General features: G+C 38.9%; 1 long non-coding RNA gene across 1 annotated transcript; it reads left to right on the forward strand.

Annotated features, from left to right (window-relative positions):
* The first annotated feature begins 3816 nt into the window (after positions 1 to 3816).
* On the forward strand, positions 3817 to 11430 carry LOC128851741 (uncharacterized). Its single transcript, XR_008449162.1, has 3 exons — positions 3817 to 3905; positions 6357 to 6439; positions 7368 to 11430. It is a non-coding gene; the product is annotated as an uncharacterized LOC128851741 (long non-coding RNA).
* Positions 11431 to 24512: the final 13082 nt, after the last annotated feature.

A 24512-nucleotide genomic window follows, 5' to 3' on the forward strand; every position in this document is an offset into this window, starting at 1 on the left:
CCACTTTCCCTCTCTCATCCCATGCCCAGAGTGCTTTCTCTGTAAGGAATGAGAATGCTTTCCAACCCACTTTCTAGCTGACTGGAACAGAAAGCTTTCCATAGAGCCTTTGAATGGGAAAGAAATCTCCAGGGTTTGATGGGAAAGAATATTGCATGTGGAGAAAGGGCTATGAAGATGTTGTCTTGTGATATTGTGTTTACTTTGTGCTTTCTTCCTCTGTCCCTCAAATACCAACTGGTACCAGAAGTCAGTTGGCTCCTGCAGGTTTGTCAAATCAGAAACTATGGGTATTTCCAATCTCCTCCAACTCTGCCTATGTAAAACCAAAGCGAGCTGGAAAACAGTAATTACCTCATTGAAGCAGATTTTTTGAACAACATGTCACATTCCTGTCCCTGAGCAGATGGTGGTGATGCATTCAGAGAGTGGATGTGCTCTAGCTCATGGTAGGGAGAAGCCAAAAAATCCCAGGAGCTGGATGCCAGTGTCCCTGCCACTCCTTTTGGTGGTGGCTGGGAACAGAAGACTGCCACCATGTACAGACATGGTAGAGGCTGTAGATAACTTCAGAGCTGAACTAGCCCTTCTGTCCTTCCATGTTTCCCCATGTCAGAGGAGAAGGCTGTACTTGGCTGCTCACAGGCACCTCTCTCCTCTCCCAGGCCATGGCAGTTGCAGGAGTTTCACCACTGGAGAGACGGTGCTCTTGTTGGGTAGTTGGTTAGGCAGATCCTGATGCCTACACCTCCTTAAGAGAATACAGGGAGGCAGATCTGCAGTTTTCAGTGGGTTGGCTTTCTTTTAGATAACTCTGGATAAATGATGTTACTCTAATGAGGTTAATAAACTTAAAAAAAAAAAAAAAAGGAAAAAAAAGGGAAAATAGAAAAGGAAAAAACCCCCCAACTCAGCCAGATTCTTATGTTCTTCAGTTTGATATGTTCCCTATTTCAAGCGTGTTTGGCCAAGAGTGGAGCAGATAATGGGGGTATATATATAAAGTATTCCAAAAGTATTTTCAGCTAGCAGTCAGAGAGGTACCTATTTAGTGAGTCTAATTAAGAACTGGAGAAAGAATAGATCCATGTTTTGTGACCTGACTCATGCTGTTAACACAATCTGAAACTGATTCAAGACAGGTTAGTAAATGGACTGTAAAATACAGATGTTTGAATGAGAAATACTTAGACATCCCACGCTAACTCTGTCAATAGTTGTTGGCAGATAAAACAAAATGACAGCAGAAGGGGAGCAGTTTCAGAGACTAACAATGAGAATGCAGGCACCCCAACATCACCACTGTGCAAAACCAAATGCAGAGCAACAAGGAGAAGAAACCGCCAGAATGCAGAAACATATCTCTGAACACAGTAGGGAAAAACTCGAGAAAGCAACTATTTGTGTGGTCCCAAACAACTTAAGTAAAGTACTGAAGAGAGCTCCTTGCCCAGTACTTGCAGTTGTTTGACTTAACAAAAGTAGTATCGTATCCTGAACGTGTATGTTGGCAAGTGCTGCTGCATAAAGAAGTTTTTTCTGGCTACATTTGGGATCTTTAGCAAATAGAGGTGTCTGAACAAACTTTTGCAAATCCAACTGGCTTAGGTCAGTATTAACAGTGGCAGAAAGAAGTATTCAGGTTTGCAAAGAGGTAAATCAAAATGAATGACTTCTGTATAGAGCTGACCTGACAGATGGGCTGCAGCCATATCATCCCCTGTCTGCTTGAAAGACCCAGGGAAACACATCTGAATAGAAGTAAGTTGAAACGGTTATAAAATACCATCCCTGAGACACCTAGTAGCCTGCACTAGGTTGTCATTCAGTCTAGATCTGGATCATACCAGAAGTTATGAAATAACTTCAGAAATTATCTAATTTTCTAAAAAATTCCAAGGCTTTTGGTTGTGGAAAAATTTTACAGGCAGAGGTGTAGCATGCCAGGGTTACCTTAGTGTGCACCAGCCATGTCATGCGTCAACAACGTTGTGAATGTAATTTCTAGGCTAAAAGGATAAATTAAAGCTAGCAGGTCCAGAAATATTTCTGCATGTACAAGTGAAACTGCGCATTTTCACCTTTCTCCAAGAAAGAAACTATGTTCTTACCCAGAATGGCATGGCACCATATTATCAGCTGAGAAGAATGAGATATGTAGGCATGTTCAAAAAGTATACAATATCTTCATTTTTCCTATTGCTGAGGGATATCACTGTATAGAAACCAAAATGTCTGCAGCAACACACTAACTTCAAAACTTTTGTTGCACGGGTGCTCAGCTCCAATGCAGAACAGCACAGAGAGAGACTGGGTTAGTAGGAGAGGAAGAGACTTGGTGGTGGGTAGAACACCCACATGAATGTCACCCCAGGGCAGGTCTGAGTTTCTTTCACACTCTTATGTTTGTAATGAAAAAAATGTAAAGGATATAAAATTTAAAAAAACCCCAGGGTTTCACAAGATAATTTAAAATCAATTTATACCCTTCCACCTTTTCCCCCTTATTCTAACTCAAAAATCCTGAAAGCATTGGGAGGAAACTTGTGTATAAGAGACTAGGAAACGCACTAAGACAGCTCAATCTCATCTATGTGTTCACGGGATCAAGAAATATCCTGAGATTACACTGGATACATACTGGAGATGTATGTGCTGGAAAGTATATGCCTGCCTGACAGAGATATACAGAGTCTGGTGAAAAACAGTGGTTTCTTGAAACAAGATAGGAACAGCCTTCTTTGCATTTCAAAAATATATTTTATTGCAGGCTGAAGAGTTTCATGTTCTATTTTTCCTTTGATTTGCAAATCTTTTAAAATATTTTCACTGGAGATGTTGTCCAAATAGATTCCAATCAGGGCAGGTGTAGGGTTTTTTTAATTGATTTTCATGAACCTATAGTCTAAGCCCTCTCAAGGGCATAAGGACAGCACTTTGAAGATCACGACTGATATTGAATCATGCTCTTTAGCCAATAAAATGACAAAGCTTAGTTGATTTTAAAAATTGACTAGACTCAACCAGTGAGAGCTCCATGAAGCAAAAGGAAAAATGTAATTTGTCACTCTTGGATGAGGAAACACTTCCACAGAAGGCATAAGGGCAGTCTAGCACAGTGTTTCATTTCAAGGAGTCAGTGAATAACGGCAACTATATCTCTGATTTTAACTCAATCAGTTTATATTTTACTTGAGTGTCACTGTGCAAAGCCTGTTTGCTTCAGTGAAGGATCAACACTGGTTTTTAGAAGCAGACTAAGTTATCCTGTGAATGTGCTCTGAAATTCTTAACTCTTCTATATTAGCCGTCAGTTTGTATATCTCCTAAAGTTGCATGCTTACTGTTAAGCCTGCTGTTACCTGAGTACAAGATGGGAAGGTATCATGAGGCTTGGTATTCACTGACTGTAATTTTGTGCATGTTCTTCTAGGATTACTAGGAAACACTGATATTTTATAATGATATTATCATCCTGAAACTATGAAATTTACTGTCCCAGTCTCTGAACTGTGGTATGGTGCCATTGGATTTATTAGCCAAATGCTGACCCACATCCATCTCCACTTTGAAAAGGCCTTTGAGGATCCCTGATGGATATAATATTAAATTATATCTTAACAGGGCTCTGACAATGCCTTGAAACAAAAAAAAAGTAAGGCCACATACCTCTTAACTGTTATGTATTTTAATAAACTAGCTCTGCTAAAACTAATAAACCATGATATAGTAGATATTTCCTTTTACTACCAAAGCCAAATGGAGAAAGGTCTCATCCTGCTGATTTCTGCATTTATTTTTTTTTTTTTTTATCTTCCAATTGGTCTGAACTATATCTTTTGATTCAGTACTGTCTTTGTTTTCAGTTCTTTTGCTGACCCGCAAGAAAATGGATACTGATTTAGGTATGTTTTTTCAACATTCAACTGAAATATCTGAAAAGCATTTTTCTGTTGCTCACTGCTGAGTCTACTCCTCTTTGTCTGAAAGTGGTTATGTGCTTTAACTGAAACAGAAACATTTCAAGAGGAATCTCCAAGTGCAGCATCAGCGAGTTACTCATTTCAGCTGCAGGAACAAGGAAATACAGCATCACTGTACAGGAAAATACGCAGAGCTTTAGTTGCAATGAGAAGTCTTTTATTTTCACAGCTGATACGATTATAAATCTCATAATTTCCTCATCTGATTGCTGAAAAACATTCAGGGAGGTGGTGTGTGTGCCCTAATCTATCGCTGCATCACCTCAGGCTCTCATATTGCAGCAAAGCTAATTAGCATCTTTCCAGCAACACAGCTTGATCTCACATTTGTTTGTTTGAGGAAATATAAACATGGCTTTCAAAACAAAAGAATTACATATATACTATGGTATGCAAACGTAAGACATATCTGGGAAGAAGTGAGGAAGGAAAAGAGAAAGATCCCTTCTTTACAAGGTTTTTAGTTCCTTTTTTTTATATTTCCCTGTTCCTGTGCTGAGATCAGTAAGATAATTTTCTTCTGTGTATTGTGTAACATTTTACACCTAGTGAGATAGTGGCATTGGATGTGCAAAGCCAAAGAAAATCTGGCATAGGAAAATTACCTCAAAGGGATCTTTTTATGCCCTCTTGATAGCTCAATGTGTTTTGTGATCCTAACCAAATTAGGTCTACCAGCACTGCACTGACTAAACTGCCTTGATTTAGCTATTGCAAGTATTCATGTGTATGTGAAGGCACTTTAGTTCTCTTGAAATTCATGGCATCCAGAAAGCTTTATTTAATATTCTCATTTTTATTTGTTCAGTTTGGTAGTAGGGAGAGATCTAATCAAGGTGGCAGTTTGGTTATTTCCTCTAGTGTATTCCTGAGCAGACTGAGCATGGTAAATATGGCTTGTCACGTACCTCCCCTGGCAGCTCTGCCATTCACATGAAACTTCTGTTTCATATATCCCACTAGAATTATATCAAACATGCTGTTCTCTGGGAGATAACACACTTATTCTAAAACATACCAGATTATAAATATCTACCGGCACACAGACGCTTCTTAGATAATAACAGAACAATAAGAGCTCGGTCCCTGCAGCTCTCCCTGCATACAAAACTGGACTTCTGTCAGCTCTCTGGGAGGAAGGCTTTTTAATGATAAATCATAGTTGATGGGATTGAAAGGATCAAGGCACTACTCAGATCCAGTCCCTTGCATCGAGGAGAGGAGGACCTTGTGGTACTCCATTCATTGTGTGAATCTGACCTTTCGTTAAAGCTGCTAAGTGCCTGTGCTGTAACTACTTCATTAGTCAAAATATTCCATCAACTTTATTGACAAAGAGGTTTTCCTAGGATGTGAGTGAGATATTAGTATTTTTCATCACAGACCTTCTTGAATCCAGCATGAGGAATTATTTTTCTCCTTGCACTAATTTTCCCACCCTGAATAACGTGATGAGATCAGAACAGGCTGAATGGCAGATGCTCACGGGAGGTGAGACTTGTAAGGTCACAAATGAACAGGACAGAACAGCACTGAACCCTGTAAGGGGTCCCCATTTGATCCACTGAAGCATGGCAGAAAAAATGATGAGTGTTTCTTTTTTATTTGCCATTCCTCACTCTTGTTACAGTGTGAGTTTTCCAGCTGAGGAACAGAGAGCATGTCCCATGACCAAACCAGCACCATCACCCCTGCTGGACTGCTAGCTGATAGACACCCATGCAAGCTACTTGATAAGTAGGTATCTTCCTTGTGTACAGCTCCATGGACCTCAGTTACAAATAATCTGTGAACGATTCAGGAACTGGGAAGAATCTCAGTTCAGTGGCTTTTGAGTTCCCTCAGTGTTGGTATCACACTTCTTTTTATGAATATTTTGAAGATTTGCAATTTTAGCCTGGCACATGTATTCTATTTCTGATTTATATTTCCTAAAATAAAATTTACACACACTTTTTCAGTATATCAATAATATTCAGCGGATCTACAGCCTGGAGTGATTCATCCAGCAGGTAGAAACACACATGACTGTTTTTATAATATAAAATCTTTATAAGGCCCATTCCATTCAATAATGCCTTCTAACCACCCTGAAACTTTAAAAGAAATGAATGACTTATCTAAGTTTGAAAAGCAGGTCGAAGAACAGAACTTCAGAGGAGTCAAAAAAAACAAGAGAGAAAACATCTTTTAACAGTACCAGTACTTGCAACTACAGTTGTTGGGACTGAATACTTTCAGAAGATTTATTTTTCTTTCTCTTCTGCCCTCCTCATAGCACATTTTTTGAGGGGATGAAAGAAAAAGAAATGTGTTAGATAACACATATTTTTAGCTTTCTGCTAAATCCTTTGAATGTTACTCTTGTTTCAGAGAATGAATACAAGTGTGTTTGAAAAGTGTCACCGATATTTGTGTTTTTTATAAATGGATTGGACCATCTCTTCTGTTGTGAGGTAACCCTTACTCTTTCCATCATTTAGAATATTCAGTTTCTTATGCCATGGACACCTGGACGAAAGTAAGGAGGGCTCTGATCTTTGGCACTAGTTTATCAGTTTGGATTTACTTTGTTGTAAATGCCTGATTTTGAGCATGCAACCCTGCTGCTTACCATATGACTTAAGCCCATACTTCATGGCAAAGGACCATCTTTAAGAAAGACTTACTCCGATTTGCTAATGTGTTTACTTTCTTTGTTGAATCAAGATCTGTGAATCCCTATTTCCCAGCAATGGCAATAAAGAATGATGGGGGTAAAATCATAGGCAGACACTCTTAGGATCATGTAGACTGATGCATTCAGCTGTATCAATAGAAAATGAAGTCTCTAACTGATAATATCTGGTATTTCATCTGTCACCATTCCCTCTCTTTTTCATTGATAACAACAGATATGACTAGCACTTAGGTTTCCTTTCACCATGTGTTTTATTAAACAGCAGTGGGAAGGTACTTCAAACATTACAAAAGGTCACTGAATTTAACTACCTCTGAACAAATCTTAAGTCATTAAAGGAAACAATGAAGAATCTACAGCTAAACTAACTACTAAGAAAACAGGTACATGAGACATTAATGTAGTAGCATTTCCTAGAGATCTGGATATACATACACCCTTTAACACTGAAAAGCTCTGTAAAAAGAAAAATAGTAAATATGCAGATGACATACTCAATCAAAATATACGGACAATGAAAGTTAGAGAATGAGATTAAAGTTTAATTTGCAAAGTTACTTAGGCCTCTAATCACAGACTTCAAACCAGTTCTGGTAGACTTCAGATGGTTATACAACTAATGGATCTGAATTTGGGTTTTTTTGGTCACAGGATGGCCAGCGTTGCAATCCAAGGAATCACCTCTCTTCCCTTGGTTATTCCAGTTTTCATAGATGGTGAGCTTCAATTTTCCTTGGACTGGCAAAGGGCAGCAGGGTTATTTGTTGTATTTGCCAATGTGGTACCCATGCGTTTGCCTTTTTGCTGTGATTTGACATCAGTTCCCTATATTCAGCACCTTGTGGGATTTAGAAACAATCAGGAAATCAGACCTCCTGTATCCTGGTAAAGAAGTCCAAGGCACATGAACAAAGGTAAACTTGAAGCTAGCTTAACAAGGGATTCTTTGAACCTTTTTTACTAATGTAAAACAGAAATGCATCAAAAAATTGACTGTTGATTCAAAACCACTTGAGCTTTGTCCTCTTTCTCTCTGTGAAATATTGTAATGTAACAGATATTCTTGCTGTGATGAGTGACTTCATTACCATAATCTTTTACTTCTTTTATTGTTCTAATCTGTCTACTGGAATTTTAATTCTCTCAGCATTTTACAAAATGCACAGGGGCAAGTCTATGCCATTGGAGTACTGGTGGCTCAGTATTTTTTAATTTTATTTTAGCCAATGGATTGCACATCCAAACTGTGTCTATGTAACACCTGTAACCGTGGCTTTGTAATGCCTGCCAGTCAGAACCAGTGCCAGAACTGCACACGAGTCTTGGAGCTAGCACAGCTCTGCTCCCACCAGGGAAGCATCTCTCCAGTCTGCTGTGTTCCTCCCTCTGTCATCTCCAGAGCAATTCTAACTCAGACATGCTTGTTTAACAACAGATGGAAACGAAGGTGAAGAGGAGGGTAAAGCATCACAAGAAGTTAAAAATATTGTAATCTGACACAGAAGGATTGTGCTGCTAACATTATGAGACAACACAATCTGAATAACAGAACCTGAGCAGCATTAGCACTGCCTGAAGGGAAATTCACTCTATATCTCCTTCTCAGACATGCATAATGCACGTCTGCTGACTTTTTAATTCAAATTTGTCATTTTCTCTCCCTTGTACTTCATCGGTAGATAAAGCAATAATTATGAGTTTTGTGCCATGTAACTAACTATATCAAGTCTTTAATAGTTTAACTTAACATCTGTTAGGTCTTTGTGCACCAACACCATGTAGGATATTCTGTGGGCTGTAATTATGGATTTAAAATATTGTGTCAAGGGCTAAAGTGACTCTGTAAGGTTCAAATATGCCCTGGTATCATGACTTACTATTACTTTACCACATCTTACTATTACTAACATCAACTAGTAATATTAATAAGCCTTACCCATTTTTATACTGCCATTTCTGTGGCAATTTTCAGCTGATGGAAGTTCAATATGTATACAAATGTGTTACCTTCTACTTCAGTCTCAAACAGGAAGACCTGCTTCAGGAGATCAGTAAGTAATTACTGTCCATGGAATAACCGTGCTTATTTCACTAAAGCAGATTTAGTGAGAGCAGACAAGGTGACTTAGAAACTGTTCTTCTGACTACATGTTAGTTAAGATTTTTAAAAGTTACTCTAATATTTGTGCAAGTACCAGGAGCAGCTTATAAAATCAAGGGCTGTGTTTTCAAATCTATTGGACAGTCTAAGAAGTTTGTGACACATGGAGTCCAGAAGTCAGATATATTTGCTCTGTGAGCCAAATCACCACTTTAAGCTTTTCCCTGGCACTTCGCACATCCTGTGCTCATACACTGTTCCATGAATGTTATGCAAAGTGAGTGCTGGTCTTTGCTGTATTGTAATAACACATCAACACAGGATGTTGTTGGGTACAAGCAGAGAGGTAGAGGGATAAACATGAAATTTTGAATGATAGGATGATTCAGATACCTTGGAAGATCTGGGCTGTGTCTTTTGAGTTAAGCTATAGACATTAGTGTCACAAGACTGTCGCATATAAACACCAGGTCCAGTTCCAAATGTCAGATCCTGAAGTGTTGATTATTCGAAGACTTCACCTATTGACTGTCTTTATTTTTCACTGGCTCTGCATCTGCTCAGTCACGGCAATGTATCTCCAGTTCTGTCTGGCAGGGCAGGAGAAAAAGGAGAGCAATGAATTCTGTAATTGCTACTAGTCATCTTCACAAGAGACAAAACAGGGCTTTCATTTTCCTTCTCTCTGTGTGGATCCAGCAATAGCCTTAATAGTTAGTAACCCTTGACAACTTGTCTATAACATCAGATATTTTTTGCACTCATGTTACAAAGTCATGCTCTTTCTTGGTGGCCTGATGATCCAGAAGCCACCTCTCCTCCCTATTCTTCTCCCGTTTGACATTTGGCAGCTAGCTAACACAGCAGTGCCTTCATGGTGTCTCATGATCTGCCATCATGTATTTCTTCCCTTTACCTCCCTGCCCTCTCATAGCAACATAAGTCTGTTTTCTCTGCCATGAAATTTCTTTTAGTTTTGCATAATTTGTTAAAAATTGAGGCACAAGTTTAAGTAGAGTGAAATGACTAAACCTTGAAAGTACTTGCTATGAGCTACAAAAATTCTTCTGTCCTCTTTTGCACGTCTTCTTTATTTCTATATCTGTATCCCTGGTGATGAATGTATATATAGATATGCAGTACCTTAGATATCGCAGTGTTTGGTTTCAAGTCCTGTGGGTTTTTTTTGTTTGTTTGTTTGGTTGTTTTTTTTCCTAAGGAAACCCTGTTTTTTTAATGGACAAGGCTGCATATTACAATAAAGCAAAATATAATACTCATACCAGAATGTCTGCAAACCCATCCAAACCAGAGAGGTGTTATCTCAGTCCAAAATATAAAATAGTTGTTTCTGCTTCTCTCTATGCCTCAGCTAACAAACCTCTGTTTTCCATGGAGAAAATTAATTTGGAGCAGAGCTGCACCGATGTGGCTAGAGTACTTTGGGAACCAATGACATCTCTTGGGATGTTCTGTAAGCTTGGACTTGGGAGTCTGTATTTCCATTCATTGTGCCAAGTTTTACAGTGCATAAGTAATTCCAAAGGGAACAAAAAGTAGATTGAAAAAATAAAGTAAATTTTCAAGTCATGTGATGCAAAGCCATTTCTCAGTCAGACATACATCACCAAGCCTTAGTTAGAGTAAATCAATGCAAATTTACTACTGGAAATTACACGGCTCTGCAGTTCTAGCGGATTTATTATTATTTTTGGTTTACTACTTTGTAGATAACTTCTCTATTCAGGAAGAGCAGGTTCTTGAGGGGACCTGAGCAGAGGGAAGAACATATATGTCATCTTCTCACCTCTTAAGGAGTAGAGCTCTGATCCAAGACAATGCCTTCAGCTTCCTCCACAGTCAGAAGAGCAACCTCCAAAGAGTGGTTGATGCCATCTACATCAGACCTCCACTTTAGGATGTGGTGCATCATTCTCTGATGGTGCCTGTCCTTCTCCACCTGTTATAAAAGAAATCTGGGAAAGTAACTTCAGACTAGACGTCTCCATTTTGGACAACTTAAATTAAGCAAGAAGAAGAGAACTCAGAGCATACTCCAGCCCTGACTGTACAGATAGTTGTTCCTGCTGGAAGCTGAGGGCTACAGACCTGCACTGGAACCCTTTACTCAGGGGACTGGCCTAAGTCACAGCCTGCTGGCTTGCTGATTAGAATACTGGTGCAGCAACGGGTTCATGGCCACACACCATCTTCCTAGGATAAAGCTGCAGCAATTGTTTGTGTTAATAGGATTATAAATTGTGTGAAAAGACACAAAAGGTGCCTGAAAATGGGAGATAGAGAGGTGAAAAAATTAACACAATTATGCTGCTCTAACAATTGAATTTTTCTTTTAGTGGTCTTAGCTGTTTGGGTGGAACAACAAAGAATATGAGTGGCTCTTTATATTATACTTCAGTCTGCACAGACTTTGTGAATCATCCACTTTAAGACATGACCCTAAAGATGTTTTTGATATATATCATGGTAACCAGTACGGGTTACCTTTCTCTTTTCTATCATGATGGTTCAATCAGATTTTGCTGCTATGTAGTGGATGCTTGTAGTGTTTCTATTTCCCTGCACTGACACATTTAATTTAAACAAAAGTAATTCCACATAGTAAAGGGTATTTATAAAGAGAGACTGTGATGCAGAGAAACATATTTCTGCATTTTCCACAGAATAAGGTGTTTGCACTGGAGATATGTGGAATCGTGTCTCACTACACTTGATTTATAGGATCAGAAAGACATAGGGCATACTGATTAATAGGAAAATGAGTTACTAATTCAATTTTTAAAGAGAAGATGGTGAGAGATTTTTAGATTGCATTACTATATTCATATGTTTCCTTTCATACTGTACAATAAAAAGCCTACCAGACACTGTAGTGTGATGTATTTTGTCTGGGATGTTATCACATCTGATATCTTGAAGTTGAAGTCATTTATTTAGACACTGGGAATTAGCATCAAGTTAATCTTGTTTCCTTAATCAACCGCACAGTGATGCAGTCACATTATACGGATCTAGGAGCTCTGCAGGTAATGTATATGCAGGACACATTAGTGACACTGAACAAATTAATGTGAACTAAGACTCTACGTGTCAAATAGCACTCAATAAACAAGCATTTGCAATAAATTCACCTATTTCCATAATTCTGAAATTTTAAAGAGCCATTCAAAACACATCTCTGGACAGCACTTTCATGTTTTGTCAAGTACACTTGTTTATACTCAAAGCATAATTTTCATATATTTCCAAAATATTTTTTTCTTTTTCTTCTTAAACAGAAATAACAGAGGTAAAACCAACATAGATAAACATAACTTAAGGACTGTGGTCAAAGCCACTTTCTGACATTTAGTAGGTCTCTGTTTTTTCCTCTACCCAAGTTTCTATTTTCCATGCATTATCTGTTAAAGTTTCCCTTGCTTTCCGCAGAAAAGAGTGGTAAAAGAACATCTTTTAAAAAGCCTTATTTAAACCTTGCCAGGCAGTTGGCCTTGCCCCATGTATTATACTCACAAACCTAATGTGACAATTTTGCTTAAATTAAATTCTACAGTGAGATAAAAAAAAACATGAATCAATTAAAACTGAATTGATGGGGATCATTATTGCACTGCGTGTAGTAAGAAAAGAAAGAAAAGACCCAATGTGAAAGAGAAAGGAACTTGTTCCACAATGACAGGACGAAAAAAAGATTTGAAAGCTAAATCTGTGATAGCAGACAGCTTCCCCTAGCTTTTTTTACCAAGGACATGCAGAATAGTGACTTGTTGGGTGTCTGAACGTTGTGTATGACTGACTGCAGGTGTCACGGTTCTCACTCTTTCTTTCTTTCTATATTGTCATTCTTATAGCCAGCAGGAGCATTGTACTACAAGGTACTACTACATTTGCAGCTGCAGTGAAAGGCAGTTTCTGCCCATACTCTGTCATTCCTTTGTTTGACTGGTGGATGGAAAGGCGGAGAAGGGTGGCTGTCAGCAAGTAATGTTCCTCAGAAGGAGAGAGGAAAGAAGGAGGGGAGAGAGGGAATGAGGGGAGGAGGAAAGACAAAATAGTTCTAGGTCCAATCTGTATGAAGTTTCAGGGAGCTTGATGCAAAGCAGGCTTTGTAAAACTATGGTACAGTGTTTCATTTTCTGAAAAAAAATAGACTTAATTAATTAATGAATGAATAAATCACAGTTTCTATTCAAACCTAGTATTTGTCAGCATATCAAAACCAGTTTCTCTAAAATGGTGCTTACACTGTATTTTATTGAAAAGATTAGCCCATGACAAAAGTGTGTCTCTATGAAGTCAAATAAATTTATCTTCAATTTTTGTGGCACAAATTAGCTTTATTCTGCTTGCTGATTTCTGCTAGATTTCTGGGCACTCTGTTTAAGGCACTTGTAAATGCTGGAGCCAAGGTGTCTGACTGGCTGACTTGGAAAATGTGGGGTAACTTACTTTGCTGAGCTGAACTTTTCTTGTATGATTCATGTATATCTGGTAATTTCTGGGGATTTCTCTTGCTGTATTTGTCTGGTCTGCCTTTGAGTTCCTATAAACCTTGAACATTCTTTGACAAATGACTCACTGCTCTTCTCTTCCTTAGTTTCTGTTTCACTGATGTTCCCTAGTTCTTGCTTTGTTTATGCCTGCTTCGATATTGGTGTGATATGTTCAAAACAGAGGATTACACTGTTCTAGCAGTATTCCAGACTTCCACATCACCAAATGAGCTTTGCTTCAGTGAGCTCATGGTTATCCCCACCCCTGTGCACTGGGATGTGTGTGTGAGTGAAGAGGGCAGGAAGAGGGTGGGAGGGTTGCAGACCTTCACAGTAACATGGAGTAAATGTCCCTGATCACACGATGACACAACCCTCTTGACTCCCTCTAATCAGCAGTGGTCAGCCCTGCAAACAAGTCTTCAGACATTTTGTGACAAAAAGTAGCACAAAGCAATTATCAAGCTTTTTGCCATTTTTCTTTTATACAATGATTTCTTTGGTTTGAACTTGCTGGTCTTTCTTGTGCGTTTTCCTGGTGATCTTGCCTTCTGCTTTAGCTTTCTGCTCCATTTGCCTTGGTTGTTCTTCTTCAAGGGAACTATTCACTCCTTGTCTTCCCCATTTTCCTGTATTTCCTTCCGCATTTTTTGCAATATTCCAATAAGGAATGACAATTTACCACTGAAGTAGTGACTATATGATATGGAATTCCTCTTACGGATAAGACTGAAGAGTATTTTTGTTCCTGGAGATGTTTAATTTGAGGGACAAGCTCTGCTAGGCTAACAGGGTAATAGTATCCTTTGTCTTGTGTTAGACTGCAGCCATTTAAAGTACTTGCTCTTTTAACAACTTTAACGTTTCTCAGTGCTACTAAAATGTGTAGTTTCTGCAGGAAACACCTGCAATGGTCAGAGCCTACACGAGGTGGCAGTACCGGTATCACATTGATTTTCTTTTTTTTGGGGCTTACTGGTTACCAGAAAATCACTCTGTAAATTAATGGATTCATGTCAGAAGTGGGCAAGCTTGCAAACAAGTCCATCTGGTAAGCAGCTTACTATATTTCTATATAAATAAAGAAGATCATCCAACTTTTCCAGGGTCACTCCGCCTCTCAGATCACGAGAAAGTCTGCTTCAATATGGAAAAATTCAGATATGTACAATGCTCCAAACACATAACTGAGCACATCCTGCCCGGCCAGTGACAGCATATGCAATGCCTGATGACTCAGAGCAGAGTGAATCAAGCGTCTACAAAACTGAGCATGGATCTGCTAGGTAGTCCGGATAAAGTCTTTTTCAGCTGCATGAATATGTGGGCACTTCTGTTAGACTGAGCCCCAGAGAACAGGGCCCTCAGATGGGAATTAATTGGGTTCTAAGCCATCTACCACCAGAAGAAGTAATTTTATGTGGCCCTATTTTCATAAAACGTTTAGCTTATGTGCATAAAAACCTCTACATCAAAATCAGATATTTTTATTGCAATCAATAAAGTCCATGGAGAAAATCAAACAAGTGTTCTGGTGCATTTTCTTCTGCCTCCTTCTGCTTTTCAAGATTTTGAAACCAAAACACTTTTCTCGGATAAGATTTTGTTATTCCGTTTTTCTAAACAAATGAAACAACCAACAGTGTGGCTTAACTTAAGGGACATTGAGGCCTGCGTTTCAGCTAAAAATATCTAAAGTGTGTTGCAACCACCAATGAGAAATACCTTGCATTTGCCATCCTTGTTTTACTCACTTCTCTGAAAAAAAAGTAGAAATCAGCATTCCCAGGAAGCTTACTCAAAACCATTTTTTTTCCTATACCTGAGACTGTTCTGGCAGGGTACGCCTGGAAAGACACAATCAGGTCTGGGCACATGAGAGTGGAAGGGGTGCAAGGGAAGTGTAACATCTGGGTGGTTCACCTCTGCTCTGTGAGCTCCAGCTTCACTGTGCAGCTGGGCAGGGGATCGTGATTCAACTGTGTTGTTGCACAGAGAAGCTGTGTGACTGTGCTGTCAGTGTGCCAGGTACAGAGGTACCTGCAGGGCATGTAGGATGGGACTCAATCATAAGAATTTTACAAACATTGCCTGCAACTCAATCTATCTCCTTCAACTGTTTTCCCTGAGCCTTCCTGCTCCTGCTCTATCCTGTCTGGATATTCCAGGTTAGAGAGGACATTGCTATGGAGAACAGATGCTGCTCATGGGCTATTCAGCTCAGGTCATTTCGGACAGTCTTTTTGGTTACCCTGGGAATTAACAACAGGAAATCCCAGCAGCAAATAGCTCGCCAAAACCCTTCCCAGGGTTGTGTGTCTGCAGCTGCAAACCAAGTCAGCCAGCAGGAGTATGGTTCCCAGAGGAGAAGCTTGGGAAAAAGACCATAAGGAGGGATGTACAGATGTGCGAGGGACAGTGCTGAGGCTTTGTGATTTGAGGATATGGTGCACTCTCTCGTCTCTCAGATGCTCCTTCTTCCCACCCCCTGAATGTGCTCCAAGGTTTTGTTTTGCTTTTCCTATCTCTAGGGCAGCTCTAGGGTAGAGACATGCAGATATAAAGAGGGTGAAAAAAAAGAACCAAACCTTTGAAGCTATCTATCATCTGAACTTCCATTGAGTTCAGTGAGATTTGATTCTTTACATCCCTTTCACAGTTTGGACATAAGGATTTTTATGCTGAAGGATTATTATAGGTGTTGAAGTAGAATTCAAACAACAACAAAAAGATTGTCATAACCTTTTTGAACGATGGAGAGAAAACCACTAATTTAAACATTATTAACTGTGATCTGTAGATTTTAAGGCTTCTTAAAACAAATGAAGTTATGTGAGAGCAGACAGTTGACATTCTGCATCTCACCACAGGAGAGGAACAACACCATGCTCAGGTATCCATGGACAAGTATCCATGCCTCCGCCTCAAGAGCTGCCAACTTGCAATTGAAGTACTTACCAGCCTTCTCAGACCAAAAGGCAAGGACCAAATAAACAGCAAAACCCTCTTATGCTCTTTTTCTGTATTTTCCTTCTAACCCCAAGCCCTTTTCTTAAGCATAACAACTAACTATTTTAAAATCTTTGCTTTGAATTATGGCCTGAGTTAACTGCTTAAGGCCATACTTTATGTAAAAAGATAGCTAGACTGGCAGGCAGGGAGCAGGCACTACTTTCGTACGTTGTGTGTTATTACAGAATCTGTGAGTATGGCATATTTTGCAGTTAGATAGTTTGCAGTCCCAAAGCCCTCTTCTAACCTGTGATGCAAACATTCCTCATCTGCTGTGCTCAGCTCCGGCTGTGTGGTAAAAGAAACTTGTATCACCCTACCTCACATCTGCTGTACTTCTTGGGGAATGTATCAATTTGTTGTGATTCAATTGCAAAACTGTGTTTTGCTGAGGAACCATGTATTTAGAAAAAAAATCTTGAAAGAACTGATTAAATGCCTTTTCCCTTGTGCTTTGGTGACCACTTGCTTATCTCATCTGAGCAGAGATGAGTAATGACTTGTTTGTTTTGCTTTTCTATTTATGCATTAAAAATAAAAATGCTGAAATAACAGTCAAAGAAAGGGCTAATGCATTATTCATGAATTTATTTAATTTTCTCTTTGTTGCTCAGCCGGTGAAGTGATCCAGTCATTCAACCAAACTATATGTTTCTAGTGCTGCTTTTATAGTAGAAAAATTCCTTGAGTTTACAGTTACTGGTACAAAAAGCAATTCTGCCTGCAGCAAAAGAGAGTGTCTGGGAAACAAAACCTACTAATGTGTTATTATTCACTCTGAAAGAGATCTCCACTACCTTAGAGGAGGCACTTTTAGTGGCTGGTTTGTTGAACAGATTGTATCATCCCTATTTCTGGTCTCTGTGATACCAAATTACAGAGCTGACGAACACAGTAAATAAAAGCATCCTCCTTTGTTAAATCATGGCTCATGTAGTACTGCACGTGTTGCTGATCCACAGGTACCACCAAGCTCGTGACCAGTCTCCTGGTGGACAATCTGGGCAGGTTTCCAGCTGTGACTCTGCTGCTGACATTACGCTTGCCAAGCTGTCAACAGGCACACAGCATTTCTTCTCAGCATATTATCTTGCAGAATATAGCACAGTTCTATTTTTTTTTCATTATCAGTGCAAAATCTATATTAATTTGTAATCATGTCTATGTCCTTAAAATTACACTTTGAAAGCATCAGCAGATACAAATCGATCAGGATCAATATGAGAACTGAGCTACCACTTTGGTTTTAAGACAAAGCATGTAACAAGCAAATTTGAGCCCATGATAATGTTCAGACTCAGCCATGTAAGTTAACTAGTAAGTACAAAACGTAAATTGCTGAATCCTTAAATCAAATTCAGATTAATCTCATGAGGATTATGTTATTTTTGAAGCTTTCTTTTTTGATAAAGAACTGCCTACACCAATGATATCTCTTTTTACATGCAAGTAACAAAATTGTTGTGTGAAGAAAGCAATTTTTTTATTCCCTGAGCCTGGACAGAGAGAGGCTAATTCCAATAATGCTACAGTGAGATTACAGCAACAGGTATTCATGCCTCCTTAATAGAAATGTGCTACTTAGGCCTTGTGGTCAGCCCTGCTTCTGACACGCACTTGGGAGTGGCTTCCACCATGAACAGGTGCTAAAGTGGGCTCTGCATTCCCAGGTAGTGTAGGGACAGCACATCTCTGATTTCTATTAGTGCATTCACCATACCAAATCCTAGCTGATAAATTCCATAAATAGTTTGAAAGGACTGATTTCATGTGAATTTTCCCTGTTTAACAAGAGCTTTCAGAGGTTGAGAAGGAATTTCAGTACAAGAAAATATTCAATACGAAAATGGCAACAGCTTTGTAGACTACGGTAAACAAAGTGTTCAGAAAACACTTAACTTTCTCTCAGAAGTGAAAATTGTTCTTTTTTTTCAGAGGCACAGTAGAAGTACTCAAATGTGAAAGAACTAGTAATCCAGAATGGGGCAACAGTGAGATAAATCAACTGTGACATGATGATTGCCCTTCCTTGCATCTTGTAATAGGTAAACATATATCAGTCAAGGTATGCAACTAGATGATCAGTGAAAAACCTGTAAAAATACCTAAAATTGTTTTTCCACTTAGAGGTGCAACAGGTATAGTTCCTGCAGAGCTAAAATGCTCTCTCTGTCCAAATGTGCTTTTAATGTCATTGGCTGGACAAACCATTACAACTATTTTCAAGTTAGAGTTATGACAGAATTTGAACATCTACATTAACAATTGGGATTCTGCTCCAGGTTAAGATTGCCAAGTGTTGGTGTTTTCATACAGGTGTCCATATGTGTGCCAGCTGCCTAAGCTTTCTTACCAGTCAATGGCAATTTAGTCAGTACAGTCAATGAAATTTCCAGAGCTTCTCAGGTGAACAAATGGTGCTCACTCTGAGCTCAGCTGAGCAGCTTTGGAGAATACATCGACTAGTAGGTGGATTTAGTTGTCTAAACATATGCATCTAATGCAATTTGAGACTCATGAAAATAATCGTCCATGACCTCCAGAAGGATCAATTCACAAGGCCATGAATCTCCCGAAGATCCTGTATTGCATCTGCCAGAGCTGTGTAGCTGTTTTGAGTACCAGAGAACATCTCAGGTCATTGTGAGCAGTTACGTTTAGGCACCTGTCACAACTGTGCTGACTGCAATAGGAACCCAGACATATACCTCATATTATATACAGACCTACAGACGTCCATTCACACATGGGTGTCTACTCATGTAACGTAAAATATAAATGTGTATATGGGTATGTATAATTGTAGATATAAATACAGGTGAATGTGTATGTATATATACATAAACTTTCTGTGTATTTATTTTAAACATGTAATATTATCATGTACATTTATGTGAACCTCTATGTACTTATATGTCTACGTATACTAGCATATCTCTAAATGCATGGATTAAATTTAGGTGTGTTGATCCTAAATGTTTTTTTTTCTTTCATGAAAGCGTGATTTCCTAAATTAAACTTTTCATACACTAAGCAAATCCCACCTAATATCCCTCTTTCCTCATTGGATAGTAGTGGGAATGGTTAAAGAGCTACAGCGCAGACAAGTTGTGGCTTAACAAAAAGATTTTGAGCTAAACTACCTTGACATCACTACTGAAACAGTAATATTGGCTGATATAATTTCATATTTTAGAAATCAGCAGCCCAGCTCCTTGCCACTCAGTGGTTTGCAAATCCATGAGACTTCTTTCCTCACCCTCCACATTAATATACGAGGTTTGCAGCAAGAATGGGCAGTCCAGTGGGACCGTATGTGTTACATTACAATATCAGATCATTTCTACTACCATTAAAGGAAGCAGAACTCTCCTAAAGATATTTTGAACTAAAGTCTTCCACACAGTCACCATTGATGGAAGCAGGGTTGCATGCACCTAACAGGCAGGCTCCTGCTGCTTTTTACTGGTAAAGAGTTTTTCAAGAACGTCTAAAGGTTCCTCTTCCTTTTTGTTGAGAAGCTGTAGTTGCAGTTACCAGAGGTGGAAAGGGGATAGGATGTCCTCTATGGAGTGAAAAATAGGTAGAAACTTCAGCACTAGAGATCAGGAGTCCAGAATGAGGGAAGGAAATTACAGTTAATGTGTTTATGGAGGAACAGATCATCTGTTCTGTATACACATCCAGGCCAATGACTCTCTCCTCTCCTTCCCTCTTTGATCCCTTCCCCTGCATTCCATTTCCAGTAATATATTATTTTGTGGTTTTATTATTATTATTTTCACAATTTACTTATACAAACACATTAACCCCTCTTGTAACTATTTTCTCCTTAAAGTGCTCTTCCCTGTCAGCTTGAAGTTCATCTGTGCTGTAATGATATCATTTGATTCAAGTGTTAATAAGTGAGGAAAGTCACTTACTCCTTCAGGAGTGATAACTTTCGTGGTTATGTTTACTTTCAGTAATGAGCTTTAATTACTTTAGCAATTACAATATATTTGGCTGAATTTCCACTGACTGCACACAACATCTGTACTGGTAGGGCTGTACGTACTCTCTGATTTCTGCCTACGGCTCTGCTAGAACTTGTTAACAGCTGCAGTCCATTAGTCTATAAAGCAGTAAGCAAGCAGACATCCTCCAAATTTACGTTGATATATTTTAAATGGTAGCTCTTGTCTTTCATGTCAAGTAGAGATAGAGACATCCTGGATCTTGCCTTTTTTCTCACCTAATGTAATGGCTTAATCATTCGATGTAAACAATCTGCTCCCTACATGACTTGATTTAGGTTTGTATAAGACACTCTCAAAGCTGCTTTCTGAGTAGAGGTCTCTGGACTGATGTTTATTGATACTTTTGGGTATACTCAAATGGCCTTCATTCAAGTGACTGCTACAGGGGCGACCAAGTCAGAGATCTGTTTTCTCATTGAATTACATGTGGTTGTCGAGAGTTCAGGAGTTAGGAAGTCAAAGATCATTGTAAAATATTGTTATGTAGGCTTTTCAAAGATGCCATTTAAAATTGTAGCAGAAGATGGTAAAAATGAAAACCCACCCAATATTGTCATTTGCAACTATTTTCTGTGTGTACATGAACTAAATATAAGGATGTATATGTTTCAGAGCCAAGCACTCAAATGTCAGGAAATGCCAGAACTGAAGCTTCTTGTTCATCTTTGTGCTTCTGGAGATATTTCCCCTCCCTTGTTCTCCAGTCTTTATATCTGTGCCTGCCCTCTATGATCACTGATATTCCACAACCTAAACCATGTCTCTAGGATCATCTTCTTCAGTGTCATTGGGAAGCATTCAACTCATAGGAGTAGTGCCAGTGTAACAATCCCTGCTTGCACGTCATGCTCCTAGAGAGCCCTTGACAGGTGAGACAGCAATCATAAACCGGTCCTACCTAGTCACAAGCTGAGAGTGCTGATAATGATCTCTGCATGGATGTGGCTTGCTCTGCTGGTCTAGCCCAGTTCTGTTACGTGCAGGGCATGCTTGGTGTGGACAGACTCTTTTAGAAGGGATTTCACAGAGTTATTGAATGGTTTGTGTTGTAAGGAATCTTAAAGTTCCACTGAGATTTTCCAGTCTGCATCTGCCCTTCTATGGATGGCAAGAAGATACATGTATAGCTTCTAGATTTTCAAGCATTGACTTCTGCAGCACACTACAGTCTCGTGCTGTATGCAGCTTAACTACCTCAGCCTGAACAAGTTTGGGTAGTGAGAAGAGTCTTGATGGAAAGTGAGATAAACTAGCCCTTTCGTAGAGAAGATTCTTTTCAAAGGAAAAGTGACAGGAATTAGCCCTGGCAAGGAACAAGGAAAAGAGACTTTTGCTTCAGCATCCAGAATCCGTTACAGGAACCCAGAGAACTATTAACTCCCGGCTTCCCTGCCATCTCCAATAGCTTAAAAAATCAACAAATCATAAAAATACCTTTGAGTTCATTAAATATTAAATGGGAGGATAAACAAACACACTGTAGTCATGTCTCTCCACCCCCTTCCCCACTCTCTGCACATAACCAATCAGTCCTGTGTGAATGCCAGAAGGTCCAGGTGTCCTCACTTTCTCTCCCAACACTACCGTGAAGTTTCAGGATGCCTTTCAGTGCTGTCTTGGAACTTTGCAGCTATATATTACAGGTTGTGAATTGAACTGACTAGATAACATGATTTGGCTCCTCAGACAGTAATTAGTTCAATGGAATTACTGGCACAAATGAAGATTTCTCAGGTGAATGAGGAAAGCACAATCATGCAGGTTATAGTTATGCAAATTGCTCATATGATGACTCCTCCCAGCGCCAGTCTCTCCTCCTTCACTTTCTGGAAGGAACTGATAGGGAAGGAAAATAATTTGTGCTCAAAAATAAATTTGCAAAAAAGAGTTAATGAGGTTTGGGAACTGTCACAGAGCTAGCCAAGAACAGATTATGTATCTTTTTTGGTACCATAAACAAAGCTTTTTCTTTGGGAACTAAAGCAAAAATGCAAGAAAATTTTCAATTGAACCTGACCGGAATGTGCATAATTAGAGAAAAAAATCTCACCCAAACCATCTGAAAAGTCTTTCTTTTTTTATTGCTATGAAATTAATATCTTGGATTTGACTCACAAAGCTGCTGGAAGAAGACATATATCCTCCTCCACAATTCTTGGAAATCTCAGCCACAATGAGAGAGATCTGGGTCTCAATCAGATCTTCCACTCTTTTGCCTGAGGCTTTGATTTGACATGACAGTGTGTTTGGTGACAATATCCCACAAGTTCCCACCCCTTCAACTGCTCTAGCAGTTGACCCATGCCAATTTGTACAGTCACATCGTGATCTGAAACAAGGATGGATCTTGCAGAAAAATGGCTTGGCAAAAAGTTGTACCTGGTTTCTCGCCTATTACAGGTGGGTTTATTAAAGCAGTCCACGGCATATCTCAGTGAAAAATGACAAGAAAGACTGAGCAGATTTTATTCGTAATTAATACACTATAGCATCAGCTCCAATCAAGAGTGCCTGAATTTGTAACTCAAATACCTGACATAGCCCTTGGGTTTCAAGGTATTCTGGATGGGACACACCTGCTGTGTAATGGTCACTTTGTGGTAACAATTAAATACTTGTTGAAAAGGGACTGATAGAAATCTAAGAGCACCCAGCACTCACCTAACATGTTTAGCAGTTTGGAGAGATATTTCAAGCGGTAGTTACCTGGTTGTTAATAGAAGATCCCTGCATAAGCAGGTTATTGACAGTATAAATTTCAATCAATTCCTAGTCAGATCACATAAGGCAAAATTTATTTTGTCTTCATGATTTTGTTCCAGACAGAGCTTGTCCAATGTACAAAGAAGGATCCTCCCTTCCAAAAAGTTTGTCCCCTTTTTTGAGGGATATGAGGCATATACAACTGTGTTATCTGATTTTTAAGCCATTCTCAACAGCAAGCAGCTCCAGCAAGCAGAAGAGTGACAAGAACTGTGGACTTGGAAGGAAAAAGGGTCTATCCTGAATGCCGTGGTGTCTGGCTTTATTTATTCCAGTGACTTAAATACTCTGTAGAGACAAAAGTTTGAAGGAAAAAACAGGTTTTACATTATCGTTTTCCACTCCAAGAGAATCTTATGTAAATGAAAATCATGCACTGTTTGTTAGAAGTGGAGAGTCTTATATTCACGGCAGTAGTAGTAATTGAAATAATGATCTCCTACTATGTTCATATTTACTTAGAGTTTCAGACAAAATTCTGCAGAAACATGGTACACCATTTTCACATAAAAACAGTCTCTTGGATCAGAAGACTTTTCTTTAAAGGCAAAACAAATGCCTGATTTTCATCAGGCTTGAAACACTGCAAACCTCAAGCTATTTCTGAAGTGGTTCATCTGAACAGCAAAGTACATTTCTCTCCAAGGAATTCTGAGCAGAAATCTGCTTCCTATACCAAACTCCACGCTGGGCAGTGCTGTCCTGTTTTGTAGCCCAGGACACCCCAATTTTAAATGAAAGACAGCAGACCTGAAGCTTAAGCTACCAGCTATTCAAATATTTATAAAAGGAAAAGGGGGCTAAAGTTTTTTGAGAAATTTCTGTCAGAGGAGTAAGAATGACTGCAACTATGAGACTTAACACATCTTTAATTCTACAGCTGTCCAAATGACCACTGAAGTGTTTTTGAAATTTGTATCTTTGCTTTTCCTCTCTTCTTTTCCTAATAGCCACAGATCAACAAAAGGCTTGAAGACATTTACATTTAACTTCCAGATTACCAATAGTTAACTATGAGTTTAAGAACTTCACTGATTAATTTTATATGATTTAAATTCAACCAATACCCAACATTTTTCCAGTTGTAATAGGACAGGAATCTGGGGAAACAACAAAACATGGGGCAATTAGAATGGAAATATAGTTTGTTTTCTTTCAGATGCTAAAAAATGGGCTTACCTTCTGGAATTTGACATCTAAATTAAAAAAAGTAATAGTAATCTTAAAAAATAGCTCTAAGTTTTGAATTCACAAATTCCAAAATATTTTGTTCAGAGAAAGTTACAAATGCACCTCCAGGGAAATTTGTGGAGCCCATGATCATACTTTTACTCCAGAAGCAAAAGAGGATTTGAAGAGGAATTAGTCAAGATCATCAAATTATACAAAATTCTATGAAATATTTTTACTCCTGAACTGTTATTCCACATTTATTTAGCA

Source organism: Cuculus canorus, chromosome 3 (genome assembly GCF_017976375.1).
Source record: "Cuculus canorus isolate bCucCan1 chromosome 3, bCucCan1.pri, whole genome shotgun sequence".
Lineage (NCBI taxonomy): Eukaryota > Metazoa > Chordata > Aves > Cuculiformes > Cuculidae > Cuculus > Cuculus canorus.